The sequence below is a fragment of the Schistocerca piceifrons genome, chromosome X (assembly GCF_021461385.2).
Source record: "Schistocerca piceifrons isolate TAMUIC-IGC-003096 chromosome X, iqSchPice1.1, whole genome shotgun sequence".
In the NCBI taxonomy this organism is placed as follows: Eukaryota; Metazoa; Arthropoda; class Insecta; order Orthoptera; family Acrididae; genus Schistocerca; species Schistocerca piceifrons.
In genome coordinates, this window is record NC_060149.1 from 564899073 (window position 1) to 564923891 (window position 24819).

The following is a 24819-nucleotide window of genomic DNA, read 5'->3' on the forward strand; positions in this document are numbered from 1 at the left end:
TGCAGTGTCCCAACAATTTTCTGCTGAATTGGCCGCAGTCTGTCTTAAGAGTGGAAAGGTAGTTATTTTACCTGACCTAGTAATAGTGCTGAAATGTTTGCGCATCCGGCTGGCGACACTTAGGGCACGACTAAGTACACCGGTTGTTAGAACGTGGGAAAGTATTTACTCTGACGTGCACTTACTAGTTTTGTCACGTACAAATTATTTGAAGATCCTTTCGAAACTCGTTTACTGTTCTTGACAGACTAAAAAGCCAGCGGGGGAAATACACCGAAGGTGTTGGACGGGACTGTGGTCAGTGGGCGTAACTGACCACCACAATTTCGTATTCTGGTATCTAAATTTTATTGAATGGTGGGAGGGGGCTGATGTAAGCTGATATTATAAATTTGAAAAAAGAGGAGGGTGCATTTGAACTGCCACTAAGTATGTCAATTGCTCAGTACGGAGAAATTACGTCAGATTTACCGAATCTTCTGTACCGACATACACATATTATTTAGGGGCGGCAGCAAATATTTGAACTGTATCCAGTTTGTCAGAAAGATCCATCACCTTATGTGATGTTGGATGCATTCGTAGCAAGTACAGCCCAGGAGACAGCTGTCACACATCCATTCACTGCACTCCCACTCAGTGTTCTGTACTGTATAATTTACGAAACTACTCGTGTAAGTAAGTAGTTTTCGTCCCCCTCAACAAAGGACTGGTTCGCTAGGGAAATACTGCTTAATTTACGTTCCACATGGATTTGGCTATTCTGATTGGTATCGAGCACTGTTGAAAGCCTATTCGTTCCAATCAGAGCTAGATCGTGACGTCCATTATAATAAACACTTATACTGAGGGCTGTTGGTTTTCTTGGGCAGAGGAAATTGCGGCAAATATTTAACAGAATGTCTAGAGCGACACCACATAACACGCTGACGTGCAGTTGTAAATGGTGAAGTGTAGAGGTGCTATCGTTCCAGCAAGAAAATCCCAATGTGGAAAATGTAAAATGAAGGAATGAAATAAGGATCATTATTAGGATTTAATGACCCGTCGACGACGAGGTCGTTGAAGACTAAACACAAGCTCGAATTAGGGAAGGAAATGAGCCGTGTATTATTCAGAAGGACGATTCCACCATTTTGCTTAGCGATTTAGGTACGCCAAAGATAATCTGATGGCAGGATGGGTATTTGAACCAACGTCCTCACGATTACAGATCAAGTGTTTAAACAAGGGGCCACCACGCTGGTCGGAAAAAAAAGGAAGATGAATGCTATGAAACAGTGGCCCGTGAACGAAGCTTTTCTACACATCAGTGTGATGTGAACTGCAAATTACGGTAATCATACGGTCATACACCTACATACATAATATCTTTAACAACATGACGACTGTTTTAAATAACAATGCCATGAGTGCAGAAAAGGTTTTACGAGTTTGTGTGTTGTCGGGACCACAGCTGAAATACACGTACCAGTTACATTATTGTGACTACCTGTCAAAAAACTGAATAACCTAATTTGCAACGTGGACTTGTAGGTAGAGAGTCAACGAAGTTCTCGAAGATACCGACTGAAATGTGGAGGTATGCTGACTCCAGTGCCGTGGCCAGCTGCACTAGGTTTCTGGTTAGACGATCCACGGAGCGAACAGCTCGATCAAGGTGGTCCTCAGACCAGCAGTTTGGCTGAAATCTTGGGAGTCTGGTGGCCATGGGACTACGACAAACTTATCCTGGTGTTCTTGGAACCACACGCGTGCACTTCGAGCAGTGTGACACGTTGCGTTGTCCTGCTGGTGGACTCCTTCGTGCATAAGAAAAAACAAACTGGTTGTAGTTGTGGACATGGTCCCTAGGGATAGATGCATACTTGTGTCGATCCAATGTGCCTTCTAGAATGACGAGATCACCCAGAGAAGTCCATGAAAACATTGCCCAGACCATAATGCTACTTCCTCCGACCTGGACGCTACCGACGACTGTTATAGGGCCGTACAAGCCAACGGCCGTCCTTTCGATAGAGCATAAAACGTGATTCATCTTAAAAGGCCACCTGTCACCACTCAGTGGACGCCAGTTGCGCTACTGGCGTGCATATTCCAGCTTTGGTCACTGATGAACTCCAGTCAGACTGGGAGCATGAAACGCGGAGCTGCGGAAGCCCACACACAGCAACGTTTGCTGAACAGTCGTTGAGCAGATACTGTTGGTAGCCAGTTGGTTCATCTGGGCCGTCAGTTGTCTGTACACATCTATGCAGCCGTCGGTGCAACGCAGCTGCCTCGGTGCCGGATGCGGGTATCGATATTTTGCCAGTCGCGATATACGTTAACTACAGCCGCCCACGAACAGTCTACCAATTCAGCTGTTTCGACAGTGCTTCCACTCTTGACACGAGAGCCAATGATCATGCCCTTTCGGATGTCAGATAAATTGCTCCGATTCTACATTACGTCAACGACTGCACTGTTGTTCGTGTCTCCGCTTTATAAGTTCTTCTGTAAACCGTGTAACTGGGTAGGTTATTTTAATATACACTGTGTGATCAAATGTATCCGGACAGCCACAGAAACATACATTCCTCATATCAGGTGCATTGTGTTGCCACCTACTGCCAGGTACTCCATATCAGCGACCTTAGTAGTCATTAGACATCGTAAGAGAGCAGAATGGGGCGCTCCGCGGAACTGACGGACTTCGGACATAGTCAGGTCATTGGGTTTCACTTGGGTCATACGTTTGTACGAGCGATTTCCACACTCCTAAACATCTCTAGGTCCACTCTTTCAGATATTATAGTGAAGTGGAAACGTGAAATAACACGTACAGCACAAAAGTGCACAGGCCGACCTCGTCTGTTGACTGACAGAGACCACCGACAGTTGAAGAGGGTCGTAATGTCTAATAGGCAGACATCTATCCATACCATCACACAGGAATTCAAAACTGCATCAGGATCCATTGCAAGTACTATGACAGTTGGGCGAGAGGTGAGAAAACTTGGATTTCATGGTCGAGAGGCTGCTCGTAAGTCACACATCACGCCGGTAAATACCAAACGTCGCCTCGCTTGGTGTAAGGAGAGTAAAAATTGGACGACTGATCAGCGGGCCGGCCGGAGTGGCCGAGCGGTTCTAGGCGCTACAGTCTGGAACCGCGAGACCGCTACGGTCGCAGGTTCGAATCCTGCCTCGGGCATGGATGTGTGTGATGTTCTTAGGTTAGTTAGGTTTAAGTAGTTCTAAGTTTTAGGGGACTGATGACCTCAGCAGTTAAGTCCCATAGTGCTCAGAGCCAATTTTTTGAACTGATCAGCGGAAAAACGTTGTGTGGAGTGACGAATCACGGTACACAATGTGGCGATCCGATGGCAGCGTGTGTGTATAGCGAATGCCCGGTGAACGTCATCTGCCGGCGTGTGTAGTGCCAAGAGTAAAAATCGGAGGCGTTGGTGTTATGATGTGGTTGTCTTATTCGTGATGGGGGCTTGCACCCCTTGTTGTTTCGCGTGGCACATCACAGCATAGCCCTACATTAATGTTTTAACCACCTTCTTGCTTCCCATTGTTGAAGAGCAATTCGGGGATGGCGATTGCATTTTGCACCTATTCATAATGCACGGCTTGTGGCGGAGTGGTTACACGACAATAACATCCCTATAATGGACTGGGCTGCAGAGAGTCCTGGCCTGGATGCTGTAGAATACCTATGGGATGTTTTGGTACCCTGACTTCGTTCCAGGCCTCACCGACTGATATCGATACTCTCCTCAGTGCAGCACTCCATGAAGAATGGGCTGTCATTCCCAAGAAACCTTCCATCACCTGACTGAACGTATGCCTGTGAGAGTGGAAGCTGTCATGAAGGCTAATGGTGGGCCAACACCACACTGATGGAGTACGCCACGAAACTTGTAAGTCATTTTCAGCCAGGTATCCGTATACCTTTGATTACGTAGGGCATCTCAGGGTGGTTGGTTCACCATTTTTTAAGCAGTGGTAAAGCAAGTCATTATTATGTGAATCAGTTTTTCAATTTTGACTGCGTCCTCATTTTTCTTATAATGTGTATTGTTCAAATCAGATTCCGGTTTTTACTTGAGGACTTTTAGCATGCCTAGAAGACTGCTTAAGACGAAAGAATTTTCGTTTTTCGTGCTGGAGGGAATGTTTTGTGGATTAGGGTGGATCACCAATCTCCGAACTCATGAATTAGTTGTACTTTGCCCCAGAGATCTCACAACTCTTACATCCAAGAAGGCTGCCGGCCAACTACTTAATTTCGCGAGCTCTTAACAAGTATCGAAAAATGCTGAAACATTTCAATTGCTCAACCGGTAACCCTTAAGAGAACAATGCAAGTATTCTCAGTGGTCAATTACTTGTCCTGGTAATAGCGCTGCTCGACAAAATGCTACTTTCTGCCAGGAATGATGACAAGTTTACTTACAGCACGTGCTAGAGAACATCTGTCGCATGGGAAGGTCACTAGGCAGTCCAGTAGGCTCCAACCACAACCCACTTAAGACAGAACAGGGAAGAGTGACCTTTAAGCTCCCCGCAGGACAAAACAGCACTACATCATATGCTGGATGCCTTACTCATGCGTTCCTAAGGCAAGCAAAAGGCACGGCCGATCAAAACTATCTGGACACCCATATGTACTGCGGAACTGATCAGTAGATGCTATGAGAGATAGAACTGCCTCTGCAAAAGGAGTTGGGGAGTATTGTGTTGTCACCAGAGAAACAGTAACAGCAGAACGGGTCAGTCAGAAGCGCTCACTGGCTTCGAACGTGGACTAGTCATTGGAGGTCTCCTGAGTAACAAAGCCATCGAAGACATTTCAGCGCTTGTAAAGCTGCCCAAACTGAGTGTTAGAGATGTGACTTTGAAGCGGAAACGCGAAGTAACAACCATAGCAAAACTAAAACCATTGAGACCCTGACGGACTGGGAACATCAAGTATTGTGGACGGTTGTTGTAAAAAATCGCATGAAATAAGCGGGAGGAATCACTCGTGAGTTACAAACTGGACCAGCAATCCATCTAGCACAATTACTGTGCTTAGGGAGGTAAAAAGAATGGGATACAATGGTCGAGCAGCTCGTCATAACCCATAAATCCCTGTAGCCAAAGCTAAGCGACGCTTGAGGTGGTGTAAAGAGCGACGCCACTGGAGAGTGGATGACTGGAAACGAGTTATCTGGAGTGACGAATCATGCTGTATCCTATGGCAGTCCGAGAGAATGGTTTGGGTTCGACGAACGTGTGGAGAACATTTACCTGCCACCATGGGTAGTGCCAGCAGCGAAGTACAAAGGAAGTGGTGTTACAGTGTGGGGATGTTTTTCGTGATTAGGGTGTGATCTAGTTATTATGGTTAAGAAAATGTTAAATGTAGAACGATATTAGTACATTTTTCATCACTGTGTACTCTTTCCAGTTGAGGAGCACTTCGGTGACGACCATGTCTTGTATCATGATGATAATGAACCCTGTCACACGTCAGGTTATGTGGAGCAAAAATTTATGGACATAAAATTCTGGAAATGGACTGGCCTGCCCAGAGTCCAGCCCTGAATCCAATGGAAAATATATTGGATGCACCAGAACCTCAGCGTACAATAGCACTACCTTCTCTGATTTCGATTCTTGAAGAAGAATGGTCAACCATTTCTCAAAAGACATACAGACATCTCTTGAATGTATCTCCAGGTCCACTAATCTAATCTCCCCCATGAATCATAATGAATGAAGATCTTCCGTGAATTAGTGTGGATGCTGTAGAGCAGGCTCATCCAAGAAATGCACCCGGCGGGCGCGCCCGCGCCCCGCGGGCGCCAGGCAGTGTAGTTCAGCGCCCCGTCCGCGACCGTGTGTCGCTAGTGTCGCCATAGGAGCGAGAGAGACAGCTGCGGAGCGAGTGAGACCGCACACAATGCGCTGCGCCGGACTGTCCCGCAGTCAGATCCAACGCAAACAAAATAACAGAGGTTCAAATGGCTCTGAGCACAATGGGACTTAACATCTGAGGTCATCAGTCCCCTAGAACTGAGAACTACTTAAACCTAACTAACCTAAGGACATCACACACATCCATGCCCGAGGCAGGATTCGTCACCCTGCGACCGTAGCGGTCGCGCGGTTCCAGACTGAAGCGCCTTTAACCGCTTGGCCACACCGGCCGGCAAAATAACAGAGGAAGCGCATCTTTGTAAAAGAGGCCTATGAGCGGCAAAACAAGCAAACCATTTACCGTTTAGGTGACAACTAGTGTTTGTGTGGCAGAATTACTACGCAAAGCTTTAGAAAACAATATCCAAAACAAGAATCGAAGAACATCTTAGTTGTTTTCTGACCCACAGGTTCATTCTATTAGTACTGCACATGCACAATCGTCACATGTAGAATAGGCGCCTTCTGAAAAATATATCAGTTTCTTGAATCAACTAGAGTCATAAATATTCTATTTTAGAAATAACTTTATGTAAGGGATATAGAGTCTCATTCTTACTGTTAGCAGTTACAAGTAAATATTTTTTGTAATACTTCGGGATACATCTCTTTGTATCCCTTTTGAGAGTTTAGAAATCGGATCCTTAGTTTGCTGTTTTGTACGTAATAATTTTAACCGACAAAGTTTGAAAACTTATTAAAAATAGAATTAAGGTTATAAAGCTCTTTAATTCTCACAGTCAACATTGTTAAAGAAGACAATTAACATTTTACACTTTTCCTTTTTCGAGGAAACGGTTTTGTCAATGTTTGGTACAATATTCCCTGAGACTGATAACCTCAAAGAATTAGTCAGATTTTTATCGCCAAGTAATGAACGGTTCTTAGTTTTAGCAAAAGAGAGAAAAAGCGCTCACAGATATACGTGGAACCAAACATGGAGAGAACTTAGGCCGCGTGCTTGTGTAAAAGAGGATATTTCTCTCGTGGAAGACAGCTCTAAAAGTAATCCAAAGTTTTACACATGAGAAAGCGGTCCTTCAGGCGGATATCGCACTGTAGGTCAATCAGCTCTAGTTGAAGCACTTGTGAGACGTCCTATGCCGAAGGGAAAACGGGAGAACAAATATATCTAAGGCCGATGGAAGCTCACTTGTCTCCAAAAATCTATTTTCAAACCGTTCTTGTAATTCACAAATGATTGCAACATAATCTGAAAAATCCACATCTTCTTTAACTCTGTCTAGTGCAGGAAAGTGTCCACAATTCTTCTCACGCAATTGTTTTTCCCACAAAATAAGTTTTTTTTTTAAATGCTTGAATCGTCTGCACTTAATTAACGACATAGTGATTTTCGCGCTGGAGTGAAATGTTCAAAGTATTTAAATGACCAGTAAGGTCACTCAAAAAAGCCAAATTCGCCACCCACTTAGGATCACAAAGTAATTCTTCGGGGCATCCTTTCATTTCCAAAAAGGTATTTATTTCGTCCCTCAAGGAGAAAAACCTGATGAAGCACCCTTCCTCCGCTCAGCCATCTTACTTCGGTGTGGTAGAGGATGTCCAGGTATTCCGCTTCTATATCAGCCAGAAATTCTTTAAATTGGCAATGTGTGAGTCCATGCGAGCGAAGATAATTAACCGTTCGAAGAACTGTGTCCATAACATTTTTTATGTCGACAATCTTCGCACAAAATGCCTCCTGGTGTATCAGACAATGGACTGTCGCCAATAAGGAACAGTCAACTTCAGCCATTTTTGACCTCACGTAACTCAGAAATCCAGTGCGTATCCTTCGTAGTGCAGGGGCTCCATCCCTTGTTACACTGGTCAGGCGTTCCCATTTTAAACCCATTGACTCAAACACGTTTTCCACGGGTAGAAAAATATCCAATGGCATACGATCTAGAATTTCTTCGGTGACACGCAGATTGTTGTCGACACCTCGGATGAATATGATAAGCTGAGATATGTCCGCAACGTCCGCGGACTCTTCAAGAGTGATAGAAAGTGAAATGAAGTTTGCCGCTCTCTCCATTAATTGCTGCTCCGTATCTGAGACTATATCTTCGACTCTGTGAGCAACGGTTTGAGGCGAAAGAGCTATTTTTTCAAATTTTTCCGTGAGGTCTGTAGGACAAATACAAGCCGCCGAGTCAACCAGGTGATCCTTGATGAGACTCCCAGCAGCAAAGTGTTTCCCTGCTTTCCCAATTCTCAGCGGTCATTTGTAACTTGCACACCAACTTTGCCCACCTGTTTCCTGCTCGTACCACGCTAAAAAAGAACATACAATTAATTTTGTACAATCCTGCTTTTAAAACACTTTTATCACTTTAACAATCAATTGTTTCATTCATTTAAACTCAAATAAAATACTAACAAAAAAGATTGCTTTTAGATGCGTTTTCCCCCAGTTCCGCTGAAAAGGACAGCGATGTGTGGTCGCAAAATAAATTTTTGTCCATTGCAATATTAGCGAACAGCGGCATGACGAGGCTCGGCGGGCAGTCTGCACGGCCAGCTAAGCGACACGGCTCGGCCACTGTGACAACATACGAATTCGACCGGGGCGCCGGCCGCGGGCGATCGCGAGCGCTAGCGCCCCAGGGGCACACTTTGGACGAGCCTGCTGTAAAGTAAAAATTTAAATTCGTTATTCTACACTTTATATGATTTAGTGTTAACAGCGCTCACTTATCATTAAAATCGAGAAAGTATGTTCCTTAAGTCAGCCTGTCTCATTTATATCAATTCAACTTGTCGCAGCTGTAGTCCAGTTTTGAAATACGATGTATATTGAGAATACAAGGCTTTCGGAAATTCCCGTAAAAACTTCTACAACTTTTAGAAGGGAGTAAGTACCGTTTCCGTTATACAACGGTTTCAGTTCACATGTGTAACGCGTCCACGTCAGCTGAGGGTAGGCGAAAAGTTTCAGAGTTGCTTGTCTTGGTATACAATAGGGCAGACAAGGTAACATGTACTGCGTGAGACGGTCAGCTGATGTCACTTTACGTCTGCCTCGCTGCGAGGCAGAGGAAGATCTGCGGGCACGAGTTCTGGGCGCTGCGTTAGAAATTGAACGGGCACCAGTTGAGATGAAGTGTGTACGGGAACATGCTTCGTAGGTATGATGTCTTTAACAACGCTGGTGGGTGCCACATCGAACGGCTGTTGTAATGCATCAGTAGTGTCATATACCTTCACTGTGCAGGGTTCATTTTTGTTTTGGAATAATGTAAACGTGCAATGTTTAAGAGTTAATACAAACGAATGTTTTTATTGGTAAACAGATGTTCCGTTGTGTTTCCTTCCGAATTGTAGCTAAAAATAATACTGCGTCACATCTAATTCAGTTATTTCAGCAGATGTGGATGAGTTACGCGGGTTCCTGTTCAAAACACTATGTACTCGCTCCCCTCTACAAGTGCTACTAATTTGTAATTGGTTTTTCCGAACACCCTGTAGACCTTCTTGAGGTGCTGTTTCAGGATCAAGGTATCTGTTTACAAGCATTCCAATAACTGTAGAAGTAGTTTAGATGCTAATTTGAGCAGTCGCTGTTTCGCAGTATTGTAGGATTTTAAGGAAATTTTCCGGCCCCTAAATGTAATTGTATGTTGCAACCTGGGGAGGGGATATGTTGCCTCGCACCCACCCTTCGCCACAGGAGTAGGGCACCGAGACTTTTTCTGTAGAGAGACGGAAAAAAAATCCCGACTTGACGCGCGCGTTTATCCATGCACGCTATCGGCAGATGTCCGCAGTGGAGGCAGACACGTGCACGCACGCACGCTCGCCCGGTTGATGAGTGTCGGCTGAATGGAAGGAAAGGGTGAGTGTCGCCACTAGCGAGTAGGACCTGAGGGGGAATTGGGGGAGATAGGGGGACAAATAGAGACGGACACCCACAGGGGCTGGGCGGCGCCGGTGCGAGGGGAGCTCGCTCGCTTACAACGGCGCGCGGAGGGAGCAGCGGCGCAGCGCCGCCAGCGTCTGATCGCGCCGGCGCCTGCACCATGCGGAGCACGTGCGGCCGCGTATGTGCGCCACGCGCCGCATACTGTATTCGCTTTCTTTCGCGAGCTTCCGCTCTCCGAAGAGACGGCTCAAACCGTCCGACGAGGCAAGGCTCCGGAGCCTGCGTCTTCGCCCACGGCGCCATTCCTGATTTTGAACTTGCACGGTCCTATGCCAACTCTCGGCACCAAAACGTCTACGACCGTCATGTGCCTTTCCACTCTACTGAGATAGCATGAGTAGTGACTAGTTCTAACGAGAAGGAGGGAATCGCTGCAATACCATTTCTACCTCTCTCTCTCTCTCTCTCTCTCCCTCTCTCTCTCTATCTATCTCTCCCGCACCTTCTCTATCACTATATCACACCAGCCTCCTCCTCTCCTAACTCTCCCTCCCTCCCCACTCCAAGCTGCCAACCACCACATTTGCCGTTCTCGAGTTTACATTGCGTAAACTAAGGTCGTTTTTTTAATACGCTTTAGTTCAAAAAGTTTCGAGACAAATTGTGGTAGTATCGCGTACACAGGGTAAAAAGGGCAGTAGATTGGTGGAATTGTTATTTGTACTCAGATGATTCATATGAAAAAGTCTCCAACGTGATTATGACCGCATGACGGGAACTAACAGACTTGGACGCGGAGTGGTTGTTGCGGCTAGACACATGGGACATTCCATTTCGGTAATAGTTAGGGAATTCATTATTCTAAGATCCGGAAAACGCAGTAGCCGATGGCCGTCACCTAGCGACCGAGGGCAGCGGCGTATGCATTGAGTTGTCAATGCTTACTGACAAGCAACACTGCGTGAAATAACCGGAGAAGTCAATGTGAGACGTGCGACGAACATACCGTTAGGACTGAGTGGCGAAATCCGTCGTTAATAAGATATGGCAGCAGACGACAGACGTGACTGCCTTTGCTTCCATCACGACATCGCCTGCCGTTCCTCTCCTGGGTTCGAGACCATTTCGATTGGACCCTAGACGACTGGATAAACATGGCCTGGTCAGATGAGTCCCGATTTCAATAGGTAAGAGCTGATGGTAGGGTTAGAGTGTGGCACAGATGCGATGGAACTATGGAGCCAAGTTACCGCTAAGGCGCTGAGCACGTTAGTGGTGGTTCTATAATGATGGTGTGGGATGTGTTTACGTGGAATGGAGTGCGTCCTCTGGTCCGACTGCATCGATCATTGACTGGAAATGGCTATGTTCGGCTACTTGGAGACCACTTGCAGCCATTTATGCAGACAACGATGTCTTGTCACCCGGACACAGTTGTTCATGACTGCTCTGAACAACATCTTGGACAATTCGGGAGAATGATTTGGCCACCCAGATCGCCCGACATGAATCCTGCAGAACATTAATGGGACATAATCTAGAGGTCAGGTCGCGCACACAATCATGCACCGGTAGCTCGTCCGCAGTTATTCACGGCTATAAAGGCAGAACTGCTCAACATTTCTGCAGGGGATTTCCAACGACTTGTCGACTCCATGCCACGTTGAGGTGCTGCCCAACGCTGGACAAAACGAGGTCCGACACGATATTAGTAGCTATCCCTTGACTTTGGTCACATCCCAAATCGATTTTTTACCTTAAAATTTTACCGGGGTTGTCTAATTTACTATAACGTTCAATCCAAGTCCGCCAGAAACTCCGTTATCGAATTACGAGGCAATTTGTGCAAAAGTATATTCGAAAAACATTCACAGTGGGAATAAAGTAGTGGGTCTAACAGGCGTCAAGGGAATTATGAACTTGAAATCTGACTAGCCTATTATAACTTCTGCACAAAAACGGACGAAAAGCGTATGAAACGTGCCGAATAGTGGATGATAGAAGCTTTCAAATAGCCCTGCAGGACCACCATGACCACAGAGAAGATGAAGGAGAACTTCCTTTTGGATCTGGAAGGATTGCTATTTGGTCCTGGGATCACACTCCCTACAGGTTATGTTAAATTTAACTAAAAAAAATGTTACCAGAAGCTTTAAACGCGTATTTCTCGAACTTGTGTTTTTCAGATTGATTGGGAATATAACTTGAGAATGGTATATACGATTTGGATCGGGATTTCACGCCAGTATTTTAAATTTAATTCTCTATTAGCGTACATAGCTGTTTTGCGATATCTTCAAAAGTTTATTTTCGGTGCACGCTGTTGTCTCGATTTTGCTGGCGAAGAAAATGACATTTGTTTCAACACGCCACCATTTCGCTAGGAATTAACATATTTCGTTATCTTTGAATACAGATAGAAAATATATTGAAAATAACTTATACAAAATTATTCTTTTGCAAGTCCAGTAGCAGGGCTCCGGGAATTCACACCGATAATCGTTCTTACGCTTGCAAGGGATCCTTCCACCTGCTGCAGGGAGCGTCCGATGTGGACAGAGAAATGATTTCTTAAAAAATGGTTCAAATGGCTCTGAGCACTATGGGACTTAACATCTGTGGTCATCAGTCCCCTAGAACTTAGAACTACTTAAACCTAACTAACCTAAGACATCACACACATCCATGCCCGAGGCAGGATTCGAACCTGCGACCGTAGCAGTCGCGCGGTTCCGGACTGCGCGCCTAGAACCGCGAGACTACCGCGGCCGGCGATTTCTTAAAGACAAATATGTAAGGAATATAACTATATGATCAGACTTAGAATTACGTTTTTATTTTACTTGAAACAACCACCAAAATATTTTTCAAGTGTTCACAGAGGGCTCCCATATAATGTTTCACGTGCCCTACGTAGTCTCCACCACTTCAGTAAAACACACAGAACGTTGATACAACCATATGAAACTGTTAGGGAAGTCCTTCTCTGAGATGTTATTCAACTCGCGCGTCACATTGGCTTGAATGTCGGTTATGTTGCCAAAACGTTGACGTTTGATGTGAATTCCTCCTTTTGCCTTTTTGTGTTAGTTTCGTATTGATAATACCTAGCCGTGATAATATTTCCTAGAGAAAACCGTTCGCTTTCTGCATTACAGTCAAATCCAGGCAGGCGTGCTCCAGTCGTTGGTTTTGTTCGGGAGTCAAGGTGTGAAGGACAAACTTGGCACACTCTCATCTTCAAAATATTCGGGAGAATGTCTTCAACACTTGATTTGGGGATGTTGATCCACTGCGGTCTGTGAGACAACAACCTTGACATACCACGTCCAATATTTATCAGTGCCTACTCATAACTGACCCGTCGAATTCATATTTGTTCCTTACAGTAGCTAGTTTAAGCTGCCACTCTGAAGTCGCTTATATGCCATGAATAAATTCAGTCACGGAACCTAGTTTAACGTCTCGCAGCCATCGAAGCCATAAGAACTGCCTCAGTTTGATAAAGAAACAGTCGTGGATTCCTTACGGGAATACCCTGAACTAACTAGGTGATGCAATATAACAGTTAATTAACGATTTTGGATTGAACCCCTTGTTTCCGTGAATGTGACGCCAGAATCTTAGCATAGATCACATCCCTTGATTTTTATATTTGCAAGAGACTAAGTGAAAGACATAGGTTATTCATTTAATTGTGGGAGAGTTTCAGAGCTTAGAATACTATCAGGGTCTAAAATCAGTCGTAGAAAGTTTTTCCAGGACGTTACAGAATCTTTTCCCTAATTTTTACGGCAAGGTGATGCGTGTGTGCTGAAGGTCCTATGAAGGAATAAATGCTTGCTAAATGCCAGTTGGCAGCCTAATTTTGGGTCTAGATTCTTGGACAACTGTTTCACACTCCCACACATCACCATGTAAGCCACATAGTTTGTGGACATGTGATCGTATAAAGAGCTATAGATATTTGCTGACTGAGGTTGACTGCATCAAATGTTCATCAGAACAGAATACAAGCGACGTCAGTGTTGCTCCACTCAGTCGAAGATCTGCCATAAGTTTCCCCCTGAAGTCGTCAAAGGCCGCGCGGGATTAGCCGAGTGGTTTTAGTCGTTGCAGTTGTGGACTGTGCGGCTGGTCCCGGCGAAGGTTCGAATCGTCCCTCGGGTATGGGTGTGTGTGTTTGTTCTTAGGACAATTTGGGTTAATTAGTGTGTAATGTTAGGGACTGGTGACCTTAGCAGTTAACTCCCATAGGATTTCACACACATACATGAAGTCGTTAAATTTCCGTCATCCGGCAAACGATGTGAAAGTCTGCGGCACAGGGTCTGGGATCGATTTCCAGACCCTTCCTGAAACATTTTTAAGTTTTGGAAAATGAGCAGAGCCTTAGCAGCCTTATGAGATCAACGAAGGTACCACTAACTAAAGAAGCAGCGTCAGAATGACTAAATCAGTTGGTGCACCAGTCGTCGCGTTGCAGAGTACTAGTTGCATGTTGCCAGCAAACAACCTCAACGCATCATTCGAAGTTATGATGAAGGATGCAATGGGGTGACCTGGAAACTACATGTACATTAACAGTTGCTTACTATTCTACGACAGTATACGGTATCCATGACACGTTACGGGAAACTGAGAGAGGCAATGTTACGGTGGTTGTGAAGAATTCCGTGAGCTTTATATCACTGAATATGGACGCAGTACTGTTGGTGGTAATTTCAGTGTCGGCACTGAAAGAAGAATCTTTCAATACCTATGATAGTTTCATCAGTAGATATGATAACGGCAGTGTGTCACTATCACCCTTTCGATGAAAAATAGTAAAATAGGAGTAAAATCAACAAAGGAGCCATGGGTTATGTGTAATCGACAACATTCAGTGAGTTAGCAACATTAATAACGAAGATCTTTTTTTTTCGTACAATCACCCAGTAGTCGATCCTCTGAAATTGTAGTAGCATATGATAGATAATTGGAAAGCACACACACAAAAGCCTTCCTGCGATTCGTAGTCGAGAGGGTGCCACATTATTGACTGAGAAAGAAATTGAAATATGTTCGAGGAATGAGTTTCTCTCAACAGATCCATGATCATACTTTCCAAGGAACTTGAGTCCTACGCACAAAACTCTTCTCGTTGTTTTTATTTCATGACTGTGGGCAGTGTTCGAAGACAGCCCATTGACTTGGCTGGTTCAATCGGGTGCGCTGCTAATGTGTCTTACACATCTATTCGGCTGTATGTGGATATACTTCGTGTGCGACATACCACAGTGGTACGGAACTGGACTTGTTTCTGGCTTTCTGTAGTCCAGATAATCTTTAACATTGCAGTGCAAACTATTTATCATTGTTGCACGGAAAGATATACACAGGGAGATGTGTTTGTATTGGAGACTTTCAGGTTTTCCTTTTTCGGTCGTAATCTCTTCTACGTACTTTGAACATCTTTGGCTCAGCGATCGCTCGATTTTAGATGCATGTGCTTATTTCATACGGAACCTACATTGCTGCCAGAATAAATATGGGCCGGATATTTTTCAGCAAACTCAAGTCAGAACATTCTCTTTTGCGTGTTCACCTACTTTGGCAGGTTCAACAATGTCTCAGACTAAGAAATGAATTACTGAGGATCCTAACGTGCTCCTACCACTTTATTCAGGAATCGCCGACCGAAATGAATATACACAGGCCGGTGTGGAAGTTTTAGCTCATTCACAACACAGAATTTGTAATGGATATGTAGATTCTTTTTGGTATGGCTCTAACACAATCATAATTAATTCCCAGCTGCACAGCTATGATTCGGACTGTTCTCCTAGCTCTCTTTTATTGGTATTCGGTCCCGTTGCGGTTTGTTTCTTATGGTCTTTTCACTGTTTGGATTGCATTATCGCGAAATTCTAAAGACACATTCCTCGATACTTTTATTTATGCAAACCTCTATTTGCTATCATTGTAATTCTTCGACGAACTCTTGTTGCCCGACAGCGTGCGAGCTTTGTGTTCTATGAAACTCAGCACGCGGGAGAACGTAGTTCCAATCTACAGCCGGTCGTCCTGTGTTGGTATTCATTACGTGACTATAGGCTATTTCCACTATTATTCCGTTACAATAGATGGCCCACTCTCTTTTCTAGCCAACTGCTATCCGATTTCATGTCTGATGTCCTCACTGTCGTTGTGACGTTAATTTCTAAGTTACCTCACTTCGTTCTTTGCTCATAGCAAGCCAATTCAATAAAATCAAATGAAATAAATGGAATAATTTGCTAATTGTCAACTATAGTAGCAGTCGAGTTAGTTCACGATGGGGATCTCAACACACTTAACTGAGCACTCACTTTAGCTGTAGTATTATTTGCTCTTATAGAACATAAAATGTATTAATTGCGACCTAAGTTATGCAAGCAGTTTTCAATACTCCTGGCACTGTCAATAAAGTGTTCAGATGGCTGTAGAATACACGAATGAATTCAAACACCCTTTCGTTCTCAGTAAGGAATTTAGTGTGCCGCAGCAGACTCAAGTAAAGTCTTGAACTTGCAGCGCAGGTGAACTGGTAACCAGGATCCCGGCAGCCGCGAGCTGTTGACTCTGGCTGCTGAGCTGAGCTCCTCCGGTTCAAAGGATCGCTTCCCTGATCCCTCGGCGCTCGAGGGAAGCAGTGCTATCGGGCCTGCAGCCTTCAGCCTTCCCTTCGCGCTCGCTCGTGCTGCGATATTGATCTGCTAGGCGAATGCACTCTTTGTAATTAGCGCGTCACCTCCTGCAGACCAGCGACGCGACGCGGAAGTGATGCGTGTCATTCTCGTCTGCGGCAGCTTTCGCCTAATGACGGCTCGATTGTATCATACGCGGCTCGCGGGAGGGGGAGGGGGTGAGGAGGCTGTTCCCCCACGCGCACCCTGCCTGCCAGCCTGCGCCGAGGGAGACGGCGCTGCTTGTTTCTGTCTGATAAATGTTATTTGGCTGTGAAAGCTCTCGCTACTACTTATAAACGTCTCGCCTTCCCCTGCTGTCGAAATAACACTGAAATGTCATAATCTACTGGCGTTTCTTCACAGTCAGATTTCATTTTGTCACACATGAAATGTAGTAGCAGCCAACCAAACAAAAAAACTTTACCTAACGAACATTAAATAATATTTTCGTAAAGAATAATTTTATGAAAATTATTGGAAACGAAGGGCTATTACGGATTCTTGGTGCTACTTACAAAAATTTAGTTCCAATCAACCACAAGACGTTTTCCACAGATCCGTAGGTTTTTACAGTGGTTTCCTACTATCTTCTACACAATAAGTCTTTGGTTTTAACCTACACTATGGCCAGCACAAAACTGTGTTCCAACATAGGTCTTTTTTAATTATTGGCTGTCGGGACGCGCCCATACAGCCACTTAAATAATGGAATGCCAATTATGAGGATACGAACGCGAGGACAACACAACAATCAGCTCCCGAGCAGAGTAAATCTCCGACCCGGCCGGAAATCGAAATCGGGCCCCTTCTGTTGGCAATCCACCGCGCTGATCGTGCAGCTACCGAGGCGGGCTAACAACGGTTTATCGACAGTGGTAAAGTAAACCAAAAGCCTATTTCTTATTACAGTTTCTATTAGTACTTATTTTCGACACATATTAATCAATTCTTGGTACACAACAAGAGGTGTAACGTGATTCCTCGCACCACACTTCTGTTTCGTTCTCCGTACCTTTGTTTAGTCTCAGATGATATTTTCATCACAACGTGACCTGGATATATATATATATATATATATATATATATATATATATATATATATCCAGGAGTATATATATATATATATATATATATATATATATATATATGTTCCCTCTATATGAAACACTAACAATACACTACATATACATGTAACTATTAGAAAAAAAAAACATTTTAAAACTTTATACATCATAAATAAATATAAAAACAAATAAATACGATCACAATTTATGATTAAAATTTTGAATAATAGTAGAAAACATTCTCCACAATAAGTAAAAAAAAAATTCTGATATTTGTTTAATACTACTTTTCTTACGTTAAAATTTTGGTTATGTAATGCTGATACTGACTTTCAGGTATGATGGAGAAATGAAGATGTAGCGATTTTAGAAAAGCAAACCTGGACTCGAAACGACTGAGTCGAAAATTACGAAGCCAACTGTGTTGTGGAATAGCTCCAATAAGCTACTAATCGTTGTTTCTGTGATGTAGTAAATCGTTTTCTTAAGTATGTAGTTTCTAATATTGTGTGGTAGACAGACCCAACCAACTTGCAGGAATCCAAAATGGGTTCTGTAGACAGGAAATTCGATTAATGCGCTGTACATGGCGTGACGTGATCATTGACATAAGTAGTCCTCATGTCAACGTCAGGGCAGTCCTAATTCAACTGCTGAACCTTATATGATCAGCTGTAGCTATACTGCGTTTTCCCCTGTTAGGGGATTGGCAGACACGAATATGGCGTACTATATGCTGTTTATCATATCCGTATGATTCTACATGTACGATATCCAGTGACCCACAGGGAAAAGAAGCTCCCCATAAGATCATGCTAATTTTTTTCCCTAAATGGATATCTTATTAAATGAAAATTTCTAGGGGTGGCCCAATGAAACACGAAGGTGTGGGTTCCACACCCCACAAGGACGGAAGGGGCACATCTAACTGTAACAGGAATTTAGCAATTGTTCATTGCCGTAAGACATCAGATAAAATGATTTAGCCACTGAACCGAGCATATAAACATTTATTCATGGAGAAAAGGTTGTAATTATTAACTATAGCCTGGACACATGGAAGCATAATATAAGACCATATTGCAGTTACGGCCACTGACTGCGAAAATTGTTAGTGATTTCAAGAAAGATCCCCGAAAACGCATGAAATAACACCAACAGATTCCAGGAGCGCATGGTGCGTGCAACTATCTGGCTACACATTTTAAAACTGTATAATTAATCGCTGATACAATTTAACTAGCCTCGCATCTCCTCGTCTCGGTGATTGGATCTCATGCTCATCTTGTCACCCATAAATGGCGGTAATGTGGAAGATGGGTGCAACACCGGCTGGAAATTGTCTGTCCAGCCCAACCTCTGGACTCTGATCTACGTCAGAGACAACACTCTCTGTGACTGCCTAAGGTGAAGAGCATTCTCCACGGGGATCCCCGAGCAAGTGTATTCTTCGATGTTCCTGCAGCAAGTGTGTTCTCAATTAACTCTCCAAAAATTTAGCTGGCTCTGCCAGCGTAGGAATCTCGCGGACCTACTGCAGTAGATCTTGTGAGAATCAATCAGTAATAATTTTACAAAGTAGTTTAACAAATTCCTGATTTCACAGATTTCATTATGGTTAACCGATAACGGTGTGGCATAGGAAGGAAACCAGAGAACCTCTCTCATTTCATGACAGATTTCCAGCCATCGCCAACCAAAAGTCTTGTGTGTAGCCACGTACGGAACAATGCACCTTCTACCAAAATAATTACTATGAGCTATCACAGAACATCTTACTTGGATTTAAACAAACATTCCTACAATTTGGGGTCATGAACGGCCAGTCCCACGATCCCAAGCTCTGAATTTTACACTTGACTTTCAGATCTTCTCTCACCAAAAGTATTCCGTCTAGTCTCTCTCACAATGCAATTTTTATGGAAGGTAGGCCGCCCTCCGACACTTGCTGTGCAGACACGGAACTTGCAACTTCTCTTTTCTATACCAGTGTGGCAGTGGCTTTTAGCACCTGACAAGTTTATGATACTCTAGCCCTTCTCATTTAACTTCTACATCGAAATCTACATGGTTACACTGCAATTCACACTTAAGTACGTGACAGAGGTTTCATCGAATCATTTTAATGCTATGTCTCTACGTTTCACTCTCAAACAGCACGTAGGAAAAATGAAGACTTAAATCTTTCGATGTGTGTTCCGATTTCTTTGTTTTCATTACAATGATCATTTATCTCGATGTAATTGGGTGCCAACATAGTATTTTAACGTTCGGACGAGAAAGTTGGTGAATGACACTTCATGAGAAGTCACCACCACAACGAAGGACGCCTTTGTTTTGAAGTTAGCCATCACAGTTTTCGTATTACATCTTTACCACTCTGTCCACAGTATCGCGATGATACAAATCGGGCTACCCTTTTTTGAACTTTTTTGATGTCTTGCGTCAGTCGTATCTCATGCAGACCCCACACCGCAAGGCAATATTCGAGAAGGGGACTGACGGGCATAGTGTAGGCAGTCTCTTTAATAATCCTTTGCATCTTCTAACAGTTCTTCCAATAAAACACTGTCCTTGATTAGCCTTTCCTCCAAAATTATCTTCGTTATTGTTCCAATTTGAGTCATTTGTAATTGTAATCTCGTCATTTGCAGCAGTGGTAATGACGGTTCCCGACAGATCACCGAAGTAAAGCGTTGTCGGGGACCATTTATTTTGGTGGTCGTCCCGATGTGTCGATTGCTGATGGCATGCGGGTGCACCCAGCCCTTGTGAATCCAACTGGAAACCTGCTTGACTGAGAAGTATCGGCTCCGCTGACGAAAGCTGACAACTGCCGGGAGACCGGTATGCTGACAACATGGCCCTCCATATCCGCATCCACTGACGCACGCTTTGGATGACAAGGCGGTCGTTCGTTACCTTTTAGCCTTCTGAGGCCTGTTTGGACGGAGTGTAGTTTTTAGATCAGAAACACCAGAGGGCCTATAATACATCCCTGGGGAACGCCAGATATTACTTTTGCTTTACTCGATGACTTTCCGTTAATTACTACGAATTGTAACCTTTCTGAAAGGAAATTGCGAATCCAATCACACAATTAAGACTATACTCCGTAGGGACGCCTTTCCTTTAGAAGTCACTCCTGATGAACTCTGTCAAAAATATTCTGGAAATCTGGAAACATGGAATCAATTTAAGAGCCCCTGTCGACAGCACTCATTACTTCGTGAGAATAAAGAGCGAGTTACGTTTTACAAGAACGATATTTTCTGAATCCATGTTATCGTTATCACCTAAGTAATTCATAATGTTCAAACAGAGTATACCTACGTTCCAAAATCCTACTGCCAAACGTCGTTAACGAAATGGGTCTGTAGCTCAACGGATTACTCCTATTTACTTTCTTGATAATTATTGTGGCCTGTGAAACTTTCCAGTCTTTAGGTACGGATCTTTCGACAAGTGAATGGTTGTGTAAGATTGCTAAATATGGAGGTACTGTATCAGCATACTCTGAATGGAATCTGCCAGATATATTATCTGCACCGTAGACCTTGCCTGTATTCAGTAACTTAAGCTGATTCTTTACCTTAAGGATATCAGCTTCTAAGCTACTCCTGTTGGCAGTTGATCTTGAGTCGAATTTTGGAATATTTACCTCCTCTTCCTTGGTTAAGGAATTTCTGAAAACCGTGTTTAGTAACCCTGCTTTAGTTACATTGTCATCAATAACATTACCATTCCTATCAAGCAGTGAAGGAGTTGATTGTGCCTCGCAATTGTAGTACTTTACATACGAACACAACCTCTTCGGGTTTTCTGTCAGTTTTCGAGATATTATTTCGTTGTGGAAACTATTAAAAACATCTCGCCTTGCAATTCGCCATAAGTTTTGGGCTTCAGTAAAACTTTGTCAGTCTTGGAGATGCTTTATTCATCGCTTCCGCAAAAATTTTCTGACCTATTTTGTCAGGACTTGCTTTTGTTAATTTACTTGGTAAATATCTCCCAGCTGCCGTTGATACTATTTCTTTGAACTGCAATCACACTTTGTCTCTAAGTTCAAATTTGTGGTAAGGTCTTATGGGACCAAACTACTAAGGTCATCGTTCCCTAAGCCTACACACTACTTAATCTAGCTTAAACTCATTTACGCTATGGACAACACACACACCCAAGCCCGAGGGAGGACTCGAACCTCCGACGGGGAGTGCCGCAGGGACCGTGCAAGGCGCCTAAGACCGCGCGGCTACCCCGCACAGCACACTTGGTCTAATCTTACATAATCACATTGGAAGGAGTAGAGACTGTGTCCTATTTATTCGTGTTTATTTTTTGTCCATGTGAATGTTACAGTTTTCAGTCTTGCTACAACGATCTTATGACCACTAATCCCTGTATTCGTCATAATTCTCCCTAATCGCTCAGGATCATTTGTAGATAAGAGGTGAAGTATGATTTCGCCACCATTTACACTTCGGGTGGGCTCCTGAACTAATTGTTCAAAATAATTTTCAGAGAAAGCATTCGGTACGATCTCGGACGACGTTTTATGCACACCACTAACTTTAAACTTGTATTTTCACCAACGTATAGAGGGTGTAATTCTCGAAATTTTCCCATCGTAAAGAATATTCTATGAAGTTTCTGGACTGCAGCTGGATGTCGTCGACACCTCGCCACGATATATCGACTGACACCCGTTGAGCCATCTTTAGGAAAGTATTCGCTTGTAGAGACTGCTAGTTCACATCGCTAACTTTATACCAAAAAACAGGCGAGGAGACGCACCCGCAGAGGCAGGCGCTATCTCAGTGACCTCTGTCGAGTTTCTCGCCCTCTTGAAATACTGCTCCATTTATGGCGCGCAGGCGCATGCGTAATGACGATACTACATGTGCACTCTCAGTCGAAGTGCGGGGTTGAGGGGATAAAATCCAGATGTCAAATTTATAATATTAATTGCCACTAGGCGTTTCACTAGTCATAAAATGTTCCCATTCTGTAGATATTAAAGAAATCATGCCGACATTATGATTAAGAAGATATTCTGCTAAACGTATTTCCATAGATTCCTTAATAAGTGAAACACAAAAGGATCTCGTCGAAGCCAAGATTTCCGTGCCAGAATAATATGAGGAATATCCTTTGTAGATAGAATGCTCGACTATGGTTGAGTTATTCCCTGCGAAAGGCGAGTGTGGCGATCATGGTCAACGCACCTTTCACGTACTGTGCACGTTTTCTGACCGTTGTAGGCTTTGTCACACTGGCCATGTATTCTCTAGATTACAGCCCTCAGCAATGCCGGATCATCCTTTGCCGAATCGAGAAGAGCACGAGTCTTTTACGTGGGCGGAAAATTACTTTGACATGATGTTTCCTTCACATTCTGCCTAATTTCCAAGAAACATTCCTGGCATATGGCAGGAACACGTCGGACTTAAACCGTTCCTTTTCCAGTTAGTCTGGTGGGTGGTCACCTTGCTTCCTCCTTAAGGCTGTGCAGATCTGATGAGAACGACATTCATTACCTTTGAACACAGACTGTAAGTGTTCCATCTCCTTTGCAGAGCTGTCTCCATCAGACAAAACACGTCCCCGGTGCACCAACGTTCGAAGGACTCCCGTTGTTTGTGATGGGCGGTGACAGCTCGACGCCTGCAAATACACGTCTGTATGTGTGGACTTACGACAAACGGAATGCCCCAACGCTCCATCCAATTTCCGAGTCCCCAAGACATCCAGAAACTGCAGACGACCGCCCTTCCCCACTTCCATCGTTCTCGTTGACCGAATTCAGAAAACGTAACAGCTCTTCTTCTACTTTTGTAGTGTGGCCCCATAGTGAAGAATCTGCGCACTGCATCGAGCGCAAGCGTCGAGAGCGAACACTCTATTACTCCACTGAGGTAGCTCCATTGTTTCAAGGCGCTACAGACCACCTGGTGGTGGGCGGGTACTCTGACAGCGTCTTATGCCCTGAGTATCAAATCCCTCACCACGTCCCCGTCCAGCCCTTCATGCTATGGTCAAAGATCTCGCTTTGCATGATATATGGACGCTAATCCACGGTGACCGACGTGGATATACACACTTCACCAGCCACTCGGTCAACAGGTTGGCCAGGATTTATGTCTCCCGAGGTCTTCGGGCAGCAACTGTCGGTGCTGAGCTGTTGCCCACTGCATTCACCGACCATCAGACCTTCATTTGCGTAGTGACTCTGCCACGACAACAGACGGGCCGTAGTAGAGGACCTTGGACTCTTAACGTTAACATTCTCCGGGAAGAGGCTTGCCGTGTAGCCGTCACTGATACCTGGCACAGATGTGAGCGACGGCGTCATACCTATGATTCCACGACACGATGGTGGATATACAGCGACAAACCAGCTCTTCACCGCACGCTCATGGCAAATGGACGAGACAGGGCGCTTTGGCTCCGATCCACCTTTGAGTTTTACTACACGGTCTTGCGGGAACTAGCGTCGCAACAACCTTAGCCAGAGCGCCAAATGTCCGTCCACCGGACACAGGGACGACTTCTGCAGATCACGGATGACAGATTTGACGGCATGCGGGTTCGATGGAGACTGCAAGATTTCATCCGAGAGGAACGTGCGGCTCTTTATAACATCGTCGGAGAACGGAGACACCGTAAGAGACGACTCATCACGGCAGTTATATCTGATGACGCGCAACGCGCAGAGACACAAAACACCATATCCCGTGCCCTCACTGATTATTACCGCACACTCTATCTAGCAGATCAACGGTGTGACAATGACATTGAGGACGTCCTGCACGACCTGCCACCTTCGGGTAGGGCGCAAGGTGACGCCACATTCTTGGAGGCCGTCACGTGGGAAGAAATGCGCATGGCCCTCTCGCGGGGGGGCAAGAAGAAAATCACTTGGACCTGATGGTCTCCCGCTTGAATTTTATTGCACCTTTTCTGACCTGATAGGGGAAGTCAGGCAGCAGATGTGCTGCAAACTCCTCGATCTGGACTTCCGTGTGCCCCCCGAAGTTAAGGAGGGCATGATCATCCTTGTGCCAAAACGAAATGGGGAGTGCAGACCGCAAGTCTTCCGGCCGTTGGCGTTGTTGAATTCGGATTACAAGCTGTTCGCTCGCATTCTTCGTGCTCGCCTTCTCGCTATTGTCAAAGATGCCATACATGCCGACCAAACATGTCTGGGAGGTGGCAGTAATATACA